Below are 21,816 nucleotides of genomic sequence, written 5' to 3'. Positions count from 1 at the left end.
GCTTCGTGCCTTAGCAAACAATGTGAAAGAGAGGGGTGTGTGTGTGTGTGTGTGTGTGTGTGTGTGTGTGGTTTAAGTTGTAGAAAAAGGGGGAAAGGGTTACGTCAATGATCAGTGAGTCCCCCCAATTTGAAACCTCAACGTCTGTCTCTGTATAATTGAGAAGGTGTCACTTAGCCTGGGGAGGCGGTGGTAAGGACTACGTTAGGGAATGGTGCACAGCGCCTAACAGACTGTGTCCCATGGAATCAGGGATGGCCTCACCCTGGACTTAAATGTCACCATAGGAGTATGGGAAGACCATCACCAATCCAAAGAGACCCAATGTCTGTTAGGGATTTACAGGCAAGTGTGCAGTGGGCCCTCGACATCTGAACATGACTGTTTAGATCACTATGGCTTTAGGGAACAGCTTATTCCCACTTGCACAGTCCTGGGTGATCGATCTCCCATTCATGCTTGAGCGAGGGATTGAGACCCATGTCCTGGAGTCAGGCTGGCAGAGAGTTTCCTTCTGAACCTACTCCTCCTCCCAGGGCATCCCCTGAAGCCACTCCTTAAACACCAGGACTCCAACTGGTGGTCTAACAGAGGCCAGGATGCCATGCTTGGTGACACTTTGACATCTAGGGGTACTTGGTGGGGGGGGCTCTGCACACCTGTTGCTCCCCAGTGCACCAAGGGCATAAACCTTCCAGTGCATGGTCTGTATTCACTCCCTTTATTTTGGTCACTTTTCCTCCAAACCTGTTTCATTAGGTGGGGCTGTGCCAAATAGATCTGCTCTCGACTTGGGCTTCAGTCATTGCCACCCCATTCCCCAGGCTAGAGATAAAAACCTCCTATGAATTCCCAGGGGTCCCCCCCACCAAGGCTGGGTCAAGATTATCCCCTCAAACTCATGAACAGGGGCTTTCTCTGGTCTTGTGAGAATTACATCTTGAATTTATAAAGTGCCTCTCCCAATAAATTTTCCCATTTACCATCCCTCCCTCACCAGCACCATGAGCGAAGCAGTGTGTGCGCGTGTGTGTACCTGCACGTGTGCATACACATACACACACACACACACGTTGTTGCTTTCAGACAGGCACACAGCAGCTGAGACAAGAAGCAACAGAGTCAGTTGCCAAGTGACAGATCATGTCAGGCGGATTTTCAGGGACTTACACTGGCCTCCAGGTATTTCAGATTTTTCCTTTATCTGTGGGACTGTTTCTCCTGGTGAAACCTCTCATGCAAGTAGACAGAGACCGTAAGTATGAAGTTGCCCCAGTTGCAGTGTGGGTGGGAGAGCGGGGACAAGTATTTCAGGTCACGGCCGACTGTCACCTCCCTGCAACCCACTGTCCCTCCAGGCACCCCTGCAGACCCCTGCCCCAGTGTTGCAGCCGAGCCCCCGAGCCTGAGCCCCGGACCCGCATGCCGAGAGCCCGTGCTTGAGTCCAACCCACTTGTTTCTCTGCAATCCCTTTATCTCCGAGTCAGACCCGCCATCCTTTCCTTCACCCCAAATTGAAATTGCAACAATAGGCAATTAAGCCACACAGAAAGAATAACTTCCCGAGTGAGAGAAGTTGTCAGACATTGAATTAGGCTAGTGAAAGCGAGAGGTAATTTTATTCCCTAAAGAGCTCTAAGAGCAGTATAAACATCAGTCTCCAAGGAATGGCTGAAACACCATCCTTTGGCACGCACAGAGGGGTTCGGGGAGCCCCTCTGTGCTTCCCCACAAGGTCCCCCTCAGAGGATCACAACAGGGTGATGATTGGAGGTGGGCGGCAGGCTGATTCCCATATTTTGCAGGAAGACAGCAAAAACAACTGTCTGGTTTGGGGCTGTTAATATGTATCAGACACGTGTTCTAAATGCTCCAGGCTTTTACTGCCCAGGGGTAGGGTCAACTACTTGTTTAGGTTAAGTAACTTGTTCAAGGGCACAGAGCAAATACACAGTAGTTCCGGAATTCCGGAATGGGAACACAACGCTTCTCGTGGCTGAGCTTCCGTGTCTAACCGGGGCTGCAGCGACCCCGCACACCCCCCCACCCCGTGAGCGGGGTGTCCCACAGATCTTCAGTGGGTGGGGTGCGGGGAGGGCGGACGAGCCCACTCACATCTAGCCTCGCTTCTCAAAGGGCACATCTAGCAGACGGTTGGTCCGAAGAGGCACCGTCATAAACAAAGGCCCTCTCGCCCAGCACCCACCAAGGGTCCAAACCCAAGACTGGCTGGCAGTGGAAGAGACAACCCTCGCGTTTCAAGGTCTCCCTGCTCAAAGAAGACAACATGCACCACACATCATTACATGCCTGAAGGATGCCATTAGATCCCAATTTAGTTAAATTTCCACAAAGAAATTTGTTTTCTCTTTCAGCTGTGAGACCCGTTGAAATTCTCAGGGTTTAGCTCCTCCTCTTCTGATGAAGAAACGACGGCCCAGAGAAACCACAGGAGCAGGTAGTGCAAAGGGGTTCCAGCCTGCCCCTCCTTGTGGCACTGCTCTCTTAGGTACTTTTATTTTTTTTTTTTTAAGATTTTATTTATTTATTTGACAGAGAGAGATCACAAGTAGGCAGAGAGGCAGGCAGAGAGAGGAAGGGAAGCAGGCCCCCTGCTGAGCAGAGAGCCCGATGTGGGACTCGATCCCAGGACCCTGAGATCATGACCTGAGCCGAAGGCAGCGGCTTAACCCACTGAGCCACCCAGGCGCCCCTCTTAGGTACTTTTAAACTTCCCTTCACCCCGTGTGGCCCTAGACATTCCATTAGGAATATTTTAGATCTATTACTTTTTAAATATTTTATTTATTTATTTTTAAATCAGACAGAGTGTGAGCATAAGCAGAGGGAGTGGCAGGCCGAGGGAGAAGCACGTGGCAGGCAGGCAGAGTAGCAGGCTCCCTGCTGAGCAAGGAGTGCAATGTGGGACTCGATCCCAGGACCCTGGGATCATGATCTGAGCAGAAGGCAGCCGCTTAATTGGCTGAGCCACCCAGGCGTCCCTATATCTATTTATTTTTAAATAGCAACTTATAGGGAGCTAGAACTCCAGTGTTCGATTGGCTAAGCCAGTGTATTTAGCAGCAATAACCTCGCTTTATTGCAACGTTTCCCCTGCTTAGACTCAGTGATTCCCAACAACCTTGGGTCTTTCTTAATCGGTTACTAGTAATGAGCTCCAGCCCCCACAGGAAGCTCAACACAGACACAGCAAAGAGGAGGAGCTCTTTAGGCATTTGAGCTGCGGTACGGGTTCTCCGCTTCTATAACCCAGAGCGGTGGCAGGTGTCACAACACTCAGCAATAATTTACTGAGGATTATTATGTACATGATCTCATATATGTTATATGATACTAACATGGAATATGATTTCATCACATTTTGTAATAATAGTAATCTGTAAAATCACTATATAGAAATCCCTGCGAACTGCTTGTCTGCTCTGTCCAGTGAGAGGGTCCTGGGTAGGAAGGAGTAGGGAGAAACCCTCTGCTACCCTAGGAGAACGCATACACGCAGCCACCTTGACAACTTTACTTGGACAGCGAGGACGTGGAAATCTAGTGCTCATGTTCAATTGCTTTTCCATCCCTGTGATAAACCACGGTTCTTTGATCTTGCTTGATTTCTAACCACTCTACTTCCGTAGAGAATTTTATGCAGCTTCCATTTAAGTCAGAGAGGATCTACTGTTTTTCTGGCAAATGATCTCATGGAACAAGAAGGTGGCAGTTGAAATGGAAAGAGCTACGCCAAGGAGCTTCCTGATAACCAAGTCAAAAAGGGAAAGGTAAGCTGCACACATCTTGCTTAGTCTGATGGGATAAAGTTGGGTGGGAGGAATAAACAACCTCCAGGCCTTCCAGTCCAGCTAGACTTGCAGCTGGGGTAGTGCAGGAACACACGGACAAGCATGGCTGCTACAGGGGGGCCTTACAGAAAGCAAACAGGAGTTCATGCAGGCGCTCCTGGCTTTTGCAGTTCTGTTCTACCTGAGCGGTGCTGAGAAGGTGATCTTCATTTATGTGTGTTAGCTTCAACTTTTGTGGCATTCAAAACAACAACAACAAAAAATTCTATGGCATTCAAAGCAAAATCATTAGGATATATGTGGACCCAATGGCAAGTAACAAGTCACAAACTTAGAATATTCAAAAACAAATAACAATTACTGCAGGGTATGGAATTGTTTTGTTCTTTATTCATCTTTTTCATGAGTTTTCTGATTATTCTATTGATTTTCCTCAAAACTGTTAACATTTAATAACCAGAAGCACGTTTGGGGTATATGAGACCTCCACATCCATAAACAAGTTGCATGCAAAAAAAAAGTGGCATTTAAAAATATTTTTTTCTTTAAAAATCAATAAATCATTTCTACTGGCCCTAATAGAGATAAAAAAAAAATGAAATCAGCTTTTATTTTATTATGAAACTGACATTTTCGGCACTTACCTGAGAGAACAGTATGAGTTTTGTCAGATCATTTGCAGATTTTGAGATCTTTGTGTAACAATATTTTATATAACAGTGATGGTGATTGCCCAGGGACAGAAAGTTCTAAGCAAATCTCCCTTTTATGCTCATCCCAACCATGCATGGTAACCACAGACTGGCTCATTATCAGACCTATGTATTTGTCCTGGGTCTAGGTCATACCTCCCTCCCTGAGCCAACTCCTTCTTGTCCTTCTAAGTCAGTTCAGTGACATAACCTCAGCCAATTCTTCCCTAGTTTCACTGACCTACTCACAGAATCCTCCCATCACTCTGACCACAACTAATTATCCATCTCGTCTACTGGATAACAGACTTCATGAAAGCAGGAGCCACTAAGCTCCAGGGCCAAGCATGGGGCATGGCATAAAGGGGTTTAGTAATTATAGAAGGAAGAGGGGGAGGGAGGGAGGAGAGGTCAACCGTGAATGTATTTCTTTTTTTTTTTTAAGATTTTATTTATTTATTTGACAGGTAGAGATCACAAGTAGGCAGAGAGGCAGGCAGAGAGAGAGAGAGAGAGAGAGAGAGAGAGAGGAGGAAGCAGGCTCCCTGCTAAGCAGAGAGCCCGATGCGGGGCTCGATCCCAGGACCCTGAGACCACAACCTGAGCCGAAGGCAGAGGCTCAACCCACTGAGCCGCCCAGGTGCCCCTGAATGTATTTCAATACAGACATCTTCTTTGCGCTTGCCAGCAAAGCTTATTCAAGTCAGTTGCTTACGTAACTCATTCATTCAATTCATTACTCAATCGTTCAAGAATATACTCACTTGGAGAAGGCATGTTTCTAGCGATCGCTGTGATGGAGATACTGTAGTGAATCATACAGGGATGGTCCCTGATCTCGTGGACTTTACATTCAAGTTTGAGGAAATAATCTGTGTAATTTGGTTTTTAAAGGTAAATGCAGCCACAAAAGGAAGATGAAAACAGATCACAAGGGCTGGAAATGTCATCACCCCCATAACAGAGGAACTGTGGTCACTAAAGTTACCTTGGACTGGAGACAGGACTCCAGGGAATTCCTTCAGGGCTGGTGCAATCCTTCCCTCATCCCCGATCCATATCGTATGATCAGTAAATCCCAGAATAAAGAATCTCACTCTAACAAATGTCACCAGAGTGTAGGGAGTCACCTGGGTTTTGTGAACCCTTGGCAGAGAGACGGAAAAGCTGAGATTATGTTTCCAGCTACCATCTGTCAAGGGACTGTAGCCAATCAATCAGTTCACATTTCAAAGCTTCATTTCACCCTAGGAGTAACCAGAAGACTGAGTCTGAGACATAATTAATTATCCCTCAAGGCAACTGGACACACTGAATTCAAATTATAATCCTCAAGGAATTAAATGGTGGTTAGAAAATAAGAATGAAATAAGGCAAGTTTGGTGGTGCATGTCTCCTACGTTCACCCAGTAACAATACCTGAGGGTCTGGGGCAAAGCCCCTCTCTCATAGATGACAGTGATCACTTATATCTATCTCTGGCTTTCAAAGGAGACAGACCAAGAGGAGAAAAACTATGTAAGTCCACATGGCATCGCTGATCATGCTCTAATCTAGATCCAAATGTTCCAGGGGCAGAAAACGGGTGAGGTATATAGATGACTTTTCAAGGACTCCTCTGACCCTGTGTTTCAGAGCCCAGTGGAAACCTGGACCTAAGTTACGAAGAGCATAGAGGCTACCAACAAAACAGCAGGGCTAGCCAGCAAAAGGACCCCATGCAAGTTGCCCAACATTTTTTTTTAAAGATTTTTATTTATTTATTTGAAAGAGTGCACATGCATGCACGCGAGTGGGGGGAGGGGCAGAGGGAGAAGCAGACTCCCTGCTGAACAGGGATCTATCCTGGGACTTTAGGATCATGACCTGAGCCGAAGGCAGCCGCCTAACCGACTGAGACACCCAAGCATCCCTCAAGTTGCATAACTTCTTCGAACCTTCCCCAGGCTTTCATTTGGCAAATGAAATGACTGAAAGAAATGAATCGACTCTTCCAACTTGACAATTTTCTGATTGTTCATATGATCCCTGACAAACTGGAACTGGCACTCAGAGGTAAACTACTTGTGGAGCAAATGCCTGTGAGCCCTTCCGGAGCTGTAAAGCTGGTGACTACAGACCAAGGAAGTAGGAGCTGATCCTTCGAAGATGGGCTATCAATGCCAGCTAGCCAATGGCGTCCCTGAGAGGGGGGCTCCAGAGCCACAATCAGGCCTTTAAAATGAGGTGATGTCATCAAAATTGTAGTAACATGTTCTTGACCTTGAGGATCCCCTTCCTGCCAGAAGGAGTCACCAAAACTAGAAGAGAAGGCCCCTTGGTTTGCTCTTCTGGCAGATTGTCTTTCTGTGGTGGTCAGTGAATAGAAATCCATTATCCCCTGCCCATCTCCTTCCCAAATGGAAGACAAGAGAAACATGTGAAGCATATTAAGTAGCGAGTTCAATTTATAAATTATTAGGAACATTACCTCCCCTTGGGGGTTTTCTGAAGTCTTTAATCGTGTGGAAATGCTTTCCAGTTGCCATAGGCCACCACGTTAATTAAGAGGCCTCAATATGTCCTCTGGGGCTTCTGATGTGAATTGCACATCCCACTGGCAGGGGACAGGCCTGCCCTCCCTTGTCAGCCTCTTGCCGGGGCAATGATAATATGTTAGCCTGCTGCCGTGAGATGCATCAGGACCCCTTCCCCAAGTTTCCAGGTGCAAGTACCAAAAGTTCAGGGAAGAAATAAGTGAACTTCTCTCATTAAAATGCCATTTGGGGTGTTGGGGTAAAGACAGCCTTCCATAAGCAAGAGACAAACTCTAAGACTAAGAGTCTTCTAGGTTAGGCAGGCTCGTATCTGAAGGCCCTTTCCACCTGAAGATGCTATGAACAAAGTTCTTCTCAGGAGGAGATGCACCTTTATAGCTTTTTATTTTTTGTTTTTTTCTCCCAGGTCTATATGTTTTAATTCTATTAGGTTTGGTCACCATCTTTCTTCTTTAATCTGGGAAGTTTGTCTTCAGTTTCTTTAGGAACCTTCAGGAGTTTCCTTAAAGAGAGCCTGAAGCTCTGCAGGGAAGGAGGCTGGAGGCTAGCATGCTGGAGTTGGCCCGGGCTATTTCAAGTTGTCCTCTTTCAGGTTCTTTTTATAGAGCTGCCTTTTTGGTTCTTGGGAGTTTTTCTTGCCTCAGAACCTTGACTTTGCTGTCCCAAAACGAAAGAAAGAGTGCATTTGTTCATAAGAAGCTCAGAGCTCTGTGATGCTCGGCGGCTTCAGCAGGGCCCATTGTTTGCCTTAATGCCAATGCCAAGGCCAGTGCCATTGTGGGAGGCGTGGGGACAGAAGCAGCTTGCTATAGGTGGGGTGTTCCCGGTCCTAGGCTACCTCATGGATCCCCTAATTCCAAAGACTTGCCTAGATCTCTGCAGAGTGGGACAGCTGGGAGGAATCAGGATACAGGGCAAAGGATCAGTGTTACGGTAAGAGGCTGGCCCCACATGTAACCTGTGCGTGTGGGTGTGTGCGTGCCCAAATGTGTGTACTGAGCCCACAGGCAGGCTGGGAGATAAAAGGGTCCACAGAGAAGCAAAAGCACTCCAGGTCTCTGTCTCAGCAACCCATGGGCAGAGCCGCGTGAGACAGGCTCCCTCCATGGGCTATGTGCACCAGCCCATCAAAGCTTCACAAGCCAAGCATGAAGCCAATAAATAAATATCTCCAGCTGGATAATGCTCAATGCTTATTCTTGGCCACGTTCCTTTCCTCCTTTCCTCTTTGTTTTTATGCAGTAGGTGATCTTGATGAAATAAAATAATAACAATAATCTGCTCCATTAGGACCAAACATTAAGGGAATTATTGAACAAGTAACAGAAGAGGCAGCTGGCACAGTATATGCTAATGACCATGAGACTTTAACCCTCTTTCTCTCTGAAAATAATGGAGTTGTTAAACCCCTCTTCCTCCCATTTCCCCAAAGTCAGGCAGCCCAGCCCAAGGGGAGGTGAGAGGTCTCGAAGATCTAATAGCTCTGTGGGCAGCAGCTGGGGCTAAACAAATGAAAATATTAAACACCAGTCACTGTGGGGACTCCAATGACCTGTCAGGACTCCAGTGACTTCAGATGGGAAAAACGTGGGGGACAGAAGGGTGAGAGAATCGAGATGTCAAGATTTCCCTGAATTTGGTATATGTCACTTTCTGAACCAGTGGCACTTCAAAAGGTTTCTTTCCTCTCTGCCCCAAACCCCCCAAAATGAGATGGATCTTTAAAGGCTATGCTATTCAGAGATGCTTGCTAGTCAGGGGACCGGCAGAAGCCCCTTCATGTTGGGAACCGGCTCTGATCGTATTCCTGCCCACACAGAAAGGCACAACTCTATCATAACTGCCATGAGGTCTGGTGTGCCAGAGTCCAGTCAAGTCTGCAGGAGCTGGGCCCAGCTTCCTCCTCACAATGGAATCTCCAATGGTGCAGTGGGAGAGATGACAACCCTACCGAGCTGAGGGAGAGTTTTGTAGAGATCTCGAAGGCTACAAAGCACCATGAAAGCATTTCTCAGCTTCTTAGAGCAATCCCATTCCACATGCTTACTCTCCCCCACCTAAATTCCTGCCTTACTTTGTAACTCTGTGGACACACTGCCTTATTCCTACAGTATCGGCGCAACGAAGTAGGAATAATACCCACCATTCGTAAAGTATTTACCATGTGCCAAACACAGCACCCGGTGAATTACATAATTTTGTTTAATCCTACTAATAAATGTAAGTAGTTGAAATTACTATTTCCATTTTCAATGAGAAACAGGAGATCAGAGGGTAAGTAACTTGCTCGGGTTTATGTGGTGGTTAGTAGGAAGCCAAATCAAGACTCAACCACTGATCTTAATGATGTTCTATGACCTGGTTAAGTAGAAAGGGGCCTGCACTGGGCCTGGGCCCAGGGCCCAATTCCCTAACCTCCATCTTCTCTAAATTAAGCCCTGTATGGCCTTGCACTTACACATGATCCTTAAGAGGATACAAGTAAAGATTCCCAGATGTCTACACTGAGTACTGTCTACACGGTCTGCCCTGGATGCCCTTAATCCTCCTCAGTTAAGCTTGATCCTTGGGTTAACCAAATGCATAATCTCAAGCAATAATTTAATTGTGCCAATGGTGGCCATTTTTCAGGCTGTCATTCTGACACAGGCAGGGAAAATCTATGGAGATATTTGTCCTTGGGTAGAGGTTTTCTAAGCAAAATCAACTGTCTTCAGGGTTGGCAGGTACAGATGCTCGAGCATTTCCTTGAGCACAGTCTACTACACATGCACATAGACTTCCGTGTCTTCACCATCTGGAAGCCCTTATTCTGGGTGCAGAAACCTAAGAGGAGTGGTGGATGTTTTCCACAAGAGAGCAGCACATGGAGAAAACAGACTGGGAAGGAAATGTAAAACTTGAACACATTCAGGGAAGCTAGGAACTGGTCACAGTTGGGTCACCTGAAAGATGGCTGGCCACAGATTTGGAGAATGCCTACAGATCACGTCTTGCATTAAAATTCCAAGAATGAGGGGTGCCTGGGTAGCTCAGTGGGTTAAGCCTCTGCCTTTGGCTCAGGTCATGATCCCGGGGTCCTGGGATCGAGCCCCGCTCAGGCTCTTTGCTCAGCGGGGAGCCTGCTTCCCTCTCTCTCTCACTCTCTCTCTCTGCCTGCCTCTCTGCCTACTTGTGATCTCTGTCTGTCAAATAAATAAATAAAATCTTTAAAAATAAAATAAAACAAAACTCCAAGGATGATAACGGTCACTTCCAATGCAAGTCATTCAAAGTTAGTCAAATCCGGGAATTAGCAAAACTGTTATATGCAGCTTTCTGCTCCTAAAGGACCTCTCCCTTGGAACGGACTTGACCTACGATGCAGAGGAGAACAATGGGCTCCCATAGCCAGTGCTCTTGTAATGCTCCAGCCATGATTCAATCTTGGCATCCAAGGAAGATGCATATTAAAGCTGAAGAACTGTAGCAAAGGGAACATGCGGAGGGATTAAGGAGAGCAGAGACGCTGATGTACAAACACAATTAGCGTGTCCTATGCCAAGATATCTTCCAAACCTCTCGCTCTTGCCAACAAGCTTTGTCTGGTATCAAAGAGGGGAGGGAGGGGGATGACTGACAGTCAGAAGAGTCTCTTCTTGGGCCATGCACTAAGTGCCATGGTTCTTATTCCTTCCTCTTAAAAAATTATTATAATTCAATTCTTCCCTGGAACTAATCATGTACAAAATCTGGAGAAGAGGCCTGGTCTGTGAAGGCAATCTCTGGGTGAGACACCGATGTTCTCCGGAGGGCAGCCTTCCTTCAACTACCAGTTCCAGCATCAGCTGCATATTGTCTTTGGCTAATTCCATTTTTGCAGGCAAAGCCATTGTAAAGTCTTCAAATGCTTCCCATGATTAATTAAGAAGAAAAAAAAAAAGTTGCCCTGATCTGCCTCCTTCCTCCTTGGCATCCCATCCCCCTCCCCCAGCTCTGTGTGATGTCTGCTTTGTTCTTCTGGTTTTCCACAGTTTCTCTCTCCTGTCTGGCTTTTGAGGGGGAGGTGATGAGGTTGACTGTGAACTTGAACCTGACACCTGCAACTTGGCTTCCTCACAAGCTGTCCATGGCTCACTTTGTTCCTGGCCAGATGCTAGTCATATCTACCAGGCCCTTGGGCTCACCAGGCAAAGATGGGCCTGAGCAGAAGGAAGCTGGAAGCTGAGACCCAGCCACCACTGCTCACCCCACACCGCCCCTGGGGAAAGTAACAAAGAGCCCAACTCTGATCCAGTTTTGATTTCCTGATCAGTGGCTGGATCATACGGTGTGAATCCACAGGTCACCCTGATCTAGCCAGAGACTCTCCCATGATACAAAGACAGTCAGGGGTTCTTGCTTCCAAGGCGACTGAAGAGTCAGACATCAACTTTCCAGACAATGCATTATTCTGTACCTGGAGCGGGCATGTGTTGCTGACCCCATGGGGACCATTCCCAGCCAACCAGCAGCATCATTATGATTTAATTCAGATCACAGTGTTCGTGGGATTTCATTTTCCCACTTTTTAATAGAGATGATTTATTTTTTTCTATTCTTAAGATTCCGTGTTATTATAGGAGAGGTGGGGGAGAGAGAGAAAGGGGGTGGTTGAGAGGAGGCAGGGAGAGAGAGAAGACAGGTGTAGGATAACAGGGCATGTCCACCCCATCCCTGAACCTTTGCCTCTCAATCCCCCAACATGCCCTCCTCCCTCTCTCTACCTCTGCCTGAGCCCCTCACACCCTTTCAGGGCCCCACCAGAAGCCCCTCTCCTTCCCAAAACCGACTTTGATTTCTCCAATCCTCAGACATGCTCTTTTCCCCACTCCTAAAGCATACGTGGGCATTTCTTAACTAATCTTTAATCCCTAATTCTTTTGTGTCCTATCTCACAGCTCGGACTACACTTGAAGACAGGGACCTCGGTTTAAAAACTTACCATGGCCCCGGCCTCAGCAAACACAGTGCTCTGCTGGATTCATTATAGGGAAGCTGGCTTGGCCAAGTTGATAAAGCACAAAGAGCACGACTTCCACGCTGTTTGTCCACCCAGCCTAAGGCCTCCTTCTGGAAACCCTTCACTCCTCTCTGCGGGCTTCGCCGCCCATCCTGAGATATCCCTCACCTGAGAGCCTACCAGGAAGAAGTCAGCTACGGTAGGAAGCCAGCACCCATGACGATGTTCAGATAGGAGGTCCCCGCTGCAGACCCATCGCCCAGAGGATATTAGCTGAGCTTTTCAGAAAGCGTGAAAGCTTCTACTTATCCAACCTAGTTGATAATAAGCCACTGCGAGGTGCCAGGGGCCTCACGTAAATCTACAGCGATTTTTTTTTTCTGGAAAAATTAACTGGCCTGTACTTTGGCTCAGACTTTCTTGCTGTACTCCACAGAACTCTTCACGAAGACAGTCTCCTCACCAGAGAGGTTCAAGAAATTGATCACCACATATTTTTTTCCTTATTACTGAGCTATAACTGACACGCAACATTGTATTAGTTTCAAGTGTACAACGTAATGATTTTTGTGTATACTAGAAAATGGTCACCACATTAAGTCCACTGATAAAACATCTATTTAGCCCCTAATGATCAGAAGAACCTGTACTATGTGCTTTACAAAGGGCAGGGTGTAAAGAAAGTCCCATCTCTGGGAAACGAAAGGTTTGGTTTTTGTTGTTGTCAGTATAGACATTATCTCTATTTACGTGGCACATATATTTGCATTTATATTTCTGTTTCTGCAGAATGACTGGGGTAGGATGGAGAAGTTCTCATTAACCCCATTCTGTAGTGTGGCGAGTCTATCCGGCCTAGCAAGAGGGCCTCACGCTATCGAGACCAGCATTTTCCCACAGTTCTCTCCACCGCCACACCATGACAGATGCAGGTTCCGAAATGGGCACAACCCACAGACGCACCCGGTACCGGCTGTAGCTCCAGCTTCTTCTCTCTCTGCCAAGAAACCAGACCAAACTGTAAGCTGAGCGAGAATGACCTTAGTATAAGGCATTTACAATGCAGACTCCACTCTGATAGAGAAAAGGAAACCAGTTACAAATCTCAGCCCTTTACCATTACTAGTATCAAATTCAGATGCCACACTTTACAACTGATGGGGACATGGCACCGTGGTGGGGAACTGCAGTGGTGTGGATGCATTCGATGCACAAGACAACAGATGAGGAGCCCTTTGCTCGGCCCAGAGGCAGGGTCTGTCCAGGGAGAAGCCCTCTAAACTCGTAACACTAGAGGGCACCATCCCGGTCCTGAAGCCATGCCTGGAGTAGTCAGGACTGAAGTCCTCACTCTGAAAATATTCCACAGTGATTTTGATCAGTACCAACTAAAAACCAATCTTAAAAGATTGGGTAGACGATGACTGAGAAACAGACAGACAGATGGATAGAGATGGCCCTGGGACTTGGCCAGCTCTGGTGTGTAGTAGGACAGTCTTCCCCAAGTTTCCTGCTCCAGGATTATGTGAACGGAAGAAGGGAGGTGATGGTTTGTGGGGAGGAGGGAGCCCGGCCATCAGAGAGGAGACCTAAATAAAACATCGCCCTAGTGGGCGCCTGGGTGGCTCAGTGGGTTAAAACAATGCCTTTGGCTCAGGTCATGAACCCAGGGTCCTGAGATCGAGCCCCACATCAGGCTCTCTGCTCAGCAGGGGGCCTGCTTCCCTCTCTCTCTCTGCCTCCCTCTCAGCCTACTTGTGAGCTCTGTCTGTCAAATAAATAAAATCTTTAAAAAACAACAACAACAACAAAACATCACCCTAAAGGTCTTGCAAGACAAGGGCAGGTGCGCTGACTGACCATGCACTCCTGTCTCCAACAGCGCCACTTACCAGCCTTTCAGCCGTTGGACCAGCCCTCTGAGCCTCAGCTTTCTGAGTGTCAGAAAAGCCCTTGCTCAGCCTGCCTCACGCAGATGGCCGTCCACAGACACAGAACACAGCAAGGGAGATCCAGGAAAGATGCCTGAGCTGGGCGGCATGGCTAGGGCAGAATGGAAACCAAGGTGTGGTCAGGGACGAGGGCTGCTCATGAAACACTCACCTGGGAATTGGCCCTTCAGGATGGAGGGAACCGCTCAAGGTGTTTCAACCACAAGATGATACTGTCCAAGCTGCATTTTACCAGAAACAGGCTGGTGGCAGGAAGAGGGACATTCTCAGAGCACCAAAAGAGAGGCAGCATGAGCAGATGAGAGAAGATGGGGGCCTGTCTGCCGGCAGCAGTCAGGGATCGGGGAGGCACACAGGGCTTCCAGTGATGTTTAGGAAAGAAAGCAAGCAGAGGGAGGTTGGTGCTGGACTGAATGAGTAGGGAAAGGGAGGAAAGTGGACCTAGCCTGGGAGACCTCATTGGTGGTCCTTGCACCATGGAAGGTACCAGGGGTAGAGAGGGCCTTTGGGAAGATGGAGGATACATTTCATTTGACCCGTCTTGTTCGAAATGCACGTGGCCCTCCCAGACAGATAATGTAAGTCAGAGGCTGGTGGGAGAGACGCCAAGGCCGGGGACCAGAGACAGTTACAAGTTGGGGGGAAAAAATGACACAAACAATTTTACTCATTTCACAAACACCAAGTGGGGATGTTCCTTGTGTGAACTGTGGTGGTGGTAGTTGTAAGAAATAGAAGATGAATCAGACTCCAACCAGATCCTGCCAGTTAGGAGTCCAGAGTCTAGTAGGGAAGAGAAGACTCATCAAAATTGCTTTTGGATGGAAACAAACACTAGCCAGAAGAGAAGCTCAGAGAAGCCTTTGCTGTGGGCCCTGCTGGAGGAAACCAACCAAGGGGGAGGCGTGGTCTCTTGTTGAAAGGTGCAGAGAGGTGGCCAGGTGGACGCACTGGATATAGGACCTGAAAGGGACTTGGGATTGGAATGCAGACACATGGTGGAGAAGAGGGGGACGCAAGAAGACAATGCCAAGGTCATGGCAGGTCAGGCACAGTGAACAGGAGGGCACAGAAAAGCATATCCTGCACAATAAGCATGAGGAGGAAGACTGAGAGCCTTCTGTCCTCAAATAATAAAATGCAATATGTGAGTAGATGATTTTCACGCGAAGAAACTATTTTTCTCCCTTTCACTGTTCTCCCTTTCACCCTAGTGACCTAGAAGGATATTAGCTGGTAAGGCAGCATTTGACACAGATGCTGGTGGAAATTTCTGGATGCAGAAACAGCCCTTTGAACACGCTCATAGTATCACACAGGAAGAGTTACATGGCTCACTTCCCACTCCAACTTTTTTCATTAGATGAAATCAGGTGAAAATAAACATCAGACGCAAGTTGGATCAAAGAGGCCGAGGAACTCACAAAAGGCAGACGGAGAAGCAGGGAGGAGGAAGACGGCGAGTCTCTGGGGCCTCAGAGACCACAGACAACCTCTCCTTCCCGGGAGAGAAAATAGCTTTGACTTGACTTGCCCTTGTCCTCAGACGCTGTCCTGAGAAGCGGCCAGACCCATGTGGAAGGGACGTCTGACAGATGCCCTGCAGGTCCCGGAACTGTTATTTGACAAAGGGGCTGCCCTGGCAGGGATTTTCCTTCTAAGGCCGACCTTTCCCCCAAGACACAACTGCTGTCCTGAGAATGCAGCGCCCAGGGCCACGGAAGCAATCAGGTGCGGAAGACACAGAAAACCACGGCTCAGCTGCGCTGGCCAGAATCACTCCACCTCCGGCTCCGCCGCGGTCATGGCGGGCAGGAGAAGCAGCCTTGGAGAGTACTCAAAGTGCTCGGGACGTGACTCCTCAGACCCACCAAAGCCCACAGGCTGCAGGCTGTGGGCCGTGCGCAGAGGCCACTCCATCCGGCATGCCTCTCCCCTACCCGGGGGGCTCCTGGAGCAGCCCCCCACCAAGCTCAGGTGGGGGCACGTCCAGGGAGACTCCATGCAGACAGTGAGGAACAGAGCTGGCTGAGCACAAGAGGCCCAGGGCTGGCAGCTTGGCAGATCCCAGGGTGCCTGAGGAGAGGCCCCACTGGGCCATGGGAAAAGGCTCACAGGGCCACCAAACTCCTTTCAACAGGTCAGCACGGTGGGAAGGGACAGCTCTCTCCCAGGGCAGAACAGCCTCCCCTCAGCCCCACCTACAGGCACAAAACCCCACCATTTTCCCCACAGACCATCTCTTGTTCATAAAGGGGAAACAAAGGAAGCAGAGTGGCTGCAGAGGAGCGAACAGAGCTTCTCTGCACATTACTCTGAGGTCTGATTTAACCAGGGTTTGCTAGTGTCCCCTATGTCCTTCACTTTCATATTCCTGGAATATCAGAGCCAGAGGCAAGTTCCAAGTTCATCCAGCCTGGGGTTCCCAAGGCGCAGTGCCCACAGCCCCTCCACGATCCTGGTTGATGCCATGCCAATGGCTGGCCAAAGTGGGAGACATCTTAATTTTATTATTTTATAAAACTGTTTTTCCTAACCTCTACTGAAATAATTAGCGGTAACATCAAACCCAGGATTTTATTGGCATTTTCATCTAAGGCTAAAATGAGTTCAAAGGGAAAAGCCAGTCAGTTTAAATAAAAATATTCAGAGAATACGAGAATAGATTGGAGGAAAAAAAAATATGGCACACTCTGAATGCCTAAAGTTTTGAGAACGCTCCTTCACTGTTGAGGAAAGAGACTCTGGAAGGTGAAGACATTTGGCTGCGGTCTCAGACTTCCATGGGGTAAAGGTCTATCACCAAAGTCTCCTGATTTCTAATTCAGGGGTCTGCTTGTCTCCTGGGCCCAGTATTTATCACTGTGGAAGGAAGAAGAGAAAAACGCCGTCTAGGTGAGTCAACCCCGTTGACTGACTCTGCTCTGGAGGGTCTAAGCAGAGCCTCGGCTGGGACACGGGGGTGCTGCCACCCCAACCCCAGGAAGAGTCAAAGGGAGGTGGTCGTGTCCGGGGCAGCCTGGAACTCTCAGGGGCAGAGGCCACTTGCTCTGGCCAGCAGAGCCCTAACACAGTGACCTGACTCCATGACATGTAGGACGAAAAAGAATCAAATCAAATCAACAAACTCTCCTGCATTCGTTCTGTGTGACAGCTTATCTCGCTTCATGGGAATGTGTCCATGTTCCAGCAATGTCAACTTCTGACACACTCCCTCTTGCACTTCCCAAATGCTTATATGTATTAGCCCCAAAGCCTTCCATCGTCTTGCTCAAACAAGCTATAGGGAGGAAGAAAACAAAGCAGTTGAGCCCTTTAACAAACACCTGGTGTCTGACCCCCATGTCTTCCTTATGGTGCTTAGGGGACAGCAGAACTCCCATGAAGTTCACCTTAAGCAAACTCTGGCCTTGGGAGCCATGCCCAGAAGTCCCAGATACTGCTCCTTGAAGCCCCCACTGCTGTCAGCCACAGTTCAATGTATCAATTAACCGAGCATCTGATTCTCCCAAGTTAGAAGGCGACTTGACTCATCCCTTGCTATTCACGGATGTCAGCAGCAGTGACAGAGGTATCGGGAGGATCGTAAATAGCAAGGCGGCAGCAGGAAGCTCCTGACCTCTTCAGATGTGCTGTGGAGACTCCTGGGCAGCCTGCAGGAGAGCTACTGACATCAGCCACTCATGCGAGCAAGACTTCCAATGAACTTGAGCGCGTACTTGACAGGGTATGCGGTAAGGCAGTTTTATGACGTGAGGTCTTAAAATGCCTCGTCCACCTTCAGCTGCATAAACAAGGCAGACAGCCACCGCTAACTCTTAAAGTCCTTACGTATCACAAACCAAATGCATGGTGACATGTCTGGAACCATAATCTACTTCTCTGCGTGCATGTACACTTGTATTAGGTATTTCGGTCTAAGGGGCCGTTTTAACATATTTAAACATTTCACGAAAGTCAACTGTGTATGTCAAAATTGAAACCAACCAGGAGCCATCAGCTTCACGGGGAAGGAACAAAACAGCGAATTTCCTAATTGACATCTTGTTTATAATTCTCTTGTCAAGTCTAAGCATATTTTTGTTTTCATCAACTCTGTCTTTCCTAAACCTATCAATACCTCTCAGGGGAGGCTAATGTGCTTGCATTTTACCTGAATTTGTGCCTTGAATTTGTAGCAAGAACAATCTTTGTCAATGCCTGCTTTAAGTGACAATTATAATCAATCTACAGGAGTCTGACTTAAACTAGCAAACTATTACCTTTTCTTCTGCAAATGGGACCCTATCACTTCTGCCAAGTCATTAGGATTTTAGTCTCTGTTTAGGATCTGTAGACAAAACAGAGTGTACCAGATCGGGATCAGCAAACTACGGCCTTCAGGCCAAATGGGCCCACTGCTTGTTTTATAAATAAAGCTTTATTGGAACACAGCTACATTCATCCATTTACTTAGTGTATAAGGTTGGCCCTACAGTGGCAAGAGTTCATACAGCCTGCAAGGCTGAAATGGTTATCATGAGCCCCTTCTCAGACCCGTTGCATAGTTTCCTGCCATTATCCAGGTTGGGGTGTCTCTGTGGGCGCATAGCTGTCAACATCTACTACATCCAAAGCTACTGTCTCCAGCAAGCACCTGTGAGGGTGGGCTTGAGGGCAGATTTAAAGGGAAATTTCAGGTCTGTGAAAGAATCCCAAAACTTTAGACTCAGGCAGCACGAGCTAGAGGAAAGATAAAAGCCTTCAGAATACAAACTCTGAGTCTCTCCACCAATGCTGGCCTTCATGAAGGTCACCCACCAGTCTATGCCTTCTTTTCCCTGTCACAAATGTAAGTAACAACAACCTTTGTGTGTATGTGTAGATACCTGAGCAGAAGAAGAACTCCCATGATGACATCATGTGGTTTGAGAAAAAAATAAATAAATCAGTGAAGTCCTTCCAGGGAAGTTTGGAGCTGGGATTATCATCCCAAACCAAAGGACAGTTGCTAGGAAACCTTGTAAACAAGGAAAGAGAAGTGGCTTCAGAATGCCCTAGATGTACAAGACCACGTCCCAGCTTCGTCACAGGCCCGCTCTGTTGCCCTGAGGTCCTTAATTGCCTCAAATCTTGCCCCCAAGCACAACTCCTCTAGGACTCCTGTAAAAGGTTGCTATGATCCCAGCTGCTTTTCTGGTTCCCTAAGGTAGCGGGCCCCAGGGTAACATACCGCACACGGAACTGTTACAGCCAGCTTGCATGGCACCCCAAGAGTTTACCTGGTGAATATTTACTGGGCACTTCCCATGGGTCAGGCACTGTAGGAAGTGCTTAGTAAGAATCATCTCATTTAACCATCGCAACAGCTTGAAGAAGCAGAATCTATTATCATTCCCATTTTATAAAGAAGAAAAGTGAGTTTTGAGAGTTTTCAGTAATTTACCCAAGGACACTAGAACATCTAGTAAATGGTAGAACTAGCATTTAAACTGGTCTCTCTGAGAGTGAAGACTTGCTATAAAACTACGGCCCTCAAGTTCAATATTGCAGGACGAACATCTTCACTGGCTTCTCGGCTTCTCCATAACCTTTGTTCGGAGCCAACCCCAGCCTTCTTTGCAATGCTTGCCCCCTTTGTTCCATCCAAATCTTCACCTTTCCAAAAGCCTCAGAGACTCCACCATGATGATAACTTGCCCAGTTCTCTATGGACTCTCCTAATTTTCATCAAGGGATGGGTTTCTACTGTGCCAACTAGAAGAAGCAGAATTATCCGATATTCTGAAAAACTGGAGAAACTGGGTGACCCTGATGCCACCCAACAACGCCGTCCTAGCTGAACGCAGTCTGGAGTCAGATACACTTGCCTTGAATCCTGGCTTCACCTATATAACTTTGGATTTGTGATTTACTTTCTCTAAGTCTCAGTGTTCCCATCTGAGAAGCGGGAGAATCGTTACCTGTTTCAAAAGGCCGTGGGAGTTGATCGACACGATGCACGAAAATGATCCCAGTCATTGTCTGGGACCCAATAAAGGAAATGTGAGCTTCATTACTAGAAGTATTACCAGTTCTTCAGATCGATTTAAACCGCACAGAGATTATGACTCCTGCTTTCAAAAGGACCTTCAGGGATTTTTGGAACCAAGTACTTAAAAGTAATTTGTTGGCTTCTATATCAAGTGGGCTAAATTGCTGAACAGAATATTACATCATGTTGTTAAAAAATAGTATCCTTGTGAAAATGTGGCCTCTTAGCTATTTTTTTTTGCTGTCTGGAGAAATAGGGGCAACGTAAGGCCCCTATGAGCTTCAGGAAAGAGAAGAACAAAATTGTAAAGAGGATGTAAAACATGTAAAGAAATGAAAAAGAACACTCCACCTGGCTCCCAGTGGCTCCCAGTTCTGCCAGAGGCCATCCTCAAATATGAAGTGTTAATAATATGATTAAATGTTCCTGGAAAGCAGAATGTTGTCTTATTAATTTTCTCTCTCCTTAGTAGATAGGTGTGTGCGTGCGCGTGTGTGTATGTATCCCTACTGGTAAAGAATCCATAGCTAAATGAATGAATGAGTCACTGACCTTTTTAAATCAATGATAGGTCAACAGTGCTTTTAAAATGTTTTTTTTTTTAACCTAACTACAAAAGTGTAAAAGTATGTAAATGAAGAAGCCTATTGTTCTATGACTTTCACAATTTTAGAGTGGGAAGTCCCTAACTGCCCTCTTTCCTTCCCTGCCAATAAGCCTGTTGGAGCTGTGGGGTGGGGTGGCTGAAGCCAAGGTTAGCAGCTGGATGTAGCCAAGCTGAACCAAATCTGAGCTTTTGGGGTTAACTGCCTCTTGTAGCTACAGGAAGAAAGATCTATATTCCACCATGAGTTATTTGTGCTCATAGAGTTATTTGTTTGGAAGTAACGATGGGAAAAAGTGTCAGATGAATCTCAGCAGTCAAAAGTGGACAAAACAACAAAAGTTGGTAAAAGGACATATAATAAATACATATTGAGCACTCACTATTGTCCAGAATATGAGCTGGGTGCTTCTTAGAGCATAGAACTACCTCAATTTAGATCCTGGCTCCATAACCTAACAGCTGTTTGAGATACTTCGCTTGTCTGGTTCCCAGACCCATCATTTGTAAAATGGGATGATAACAAGCCCTACCTCATGGTGTGATGAGAATAAAAAATAAGGCAACAGATACTGAAAGTACTTAGAGTAGTGTCTGGCACTTGGTAAATACAAAATAAAACTGTGATGACGAGGATGATGGTGGTGGTGATCCATGATGGGGATGACAATGATGATTGTAATAATGATGATGGTGATGATGATGGTGATGATGGTTGTGATGATGGTGACAAGGATAATGATGGTAATAGTGGTGATGGTGAGGATGATGGTAATGGTCGTGATGATGATGGTGATGATGATGGTAATGATAACAGTGATGATGGTGATGACAGTAATGGTGATGGTAATGGTGGTGATGATGATGGTAATGATGGTAACAGCGATGATGGTGATGACGGTAATAGCAATGATGGTGATGGTGATGGTGGTGAAGATGATGGTAATGATGGTAATGGTGATGGTGATGATGGTGATGATGATGGTAATGATGGTAACAGCGATGATGGTGATGACGGTAATAGCAATGATGGTGATGATGGTGATGATGATGGTAATAGTGGTGAAGATGATGGTAATGATGGTAATGGTAATGATGGTGGTGATGATGGTGATGGTGATGATGACAGTAATGATAAGGATGGTGATGATGACGACAAAAGCATCTTTCTATTCTCCAAGCATCTCTACAAGTATATGCCCATTGTATTGGACAGTTAAATCA

The 21,816-nt window shown here is 47.0% G+C and overlaps 1 protein-coding gene across 2 annotated transcripts in view; it reads right to left on the bottom strand.

Moving 5' to 3' along the window:
• ASTN1 (astrotactin 1) overlaps positions 1-21,816 on the bottom strand; it is a 323,486-nt gene that overhangs the window by 179,503 nt on the left and 122,167 nt on the right. The gene's annotated exons all lie outside the window — the stretch shown is intronic.

Source organism: Mustela lutreola, chromosome 14, assembly GCF_030435805.1.
Source record: "Mustela lutreola isolate mMusLut2 chromosome 14, mMusLut2.pri, whole genome shotgun sequence".
NCBI lineage: Eukaryota > Metazoa > Chordata > Mammalia > Carnivora > Mustelidae > Mustela > Mustela lutreola.
Note: the sequence above shows the minus strand (reverse complement) of the source record. Positions and strands in the feature narration are given on the sequence as shown.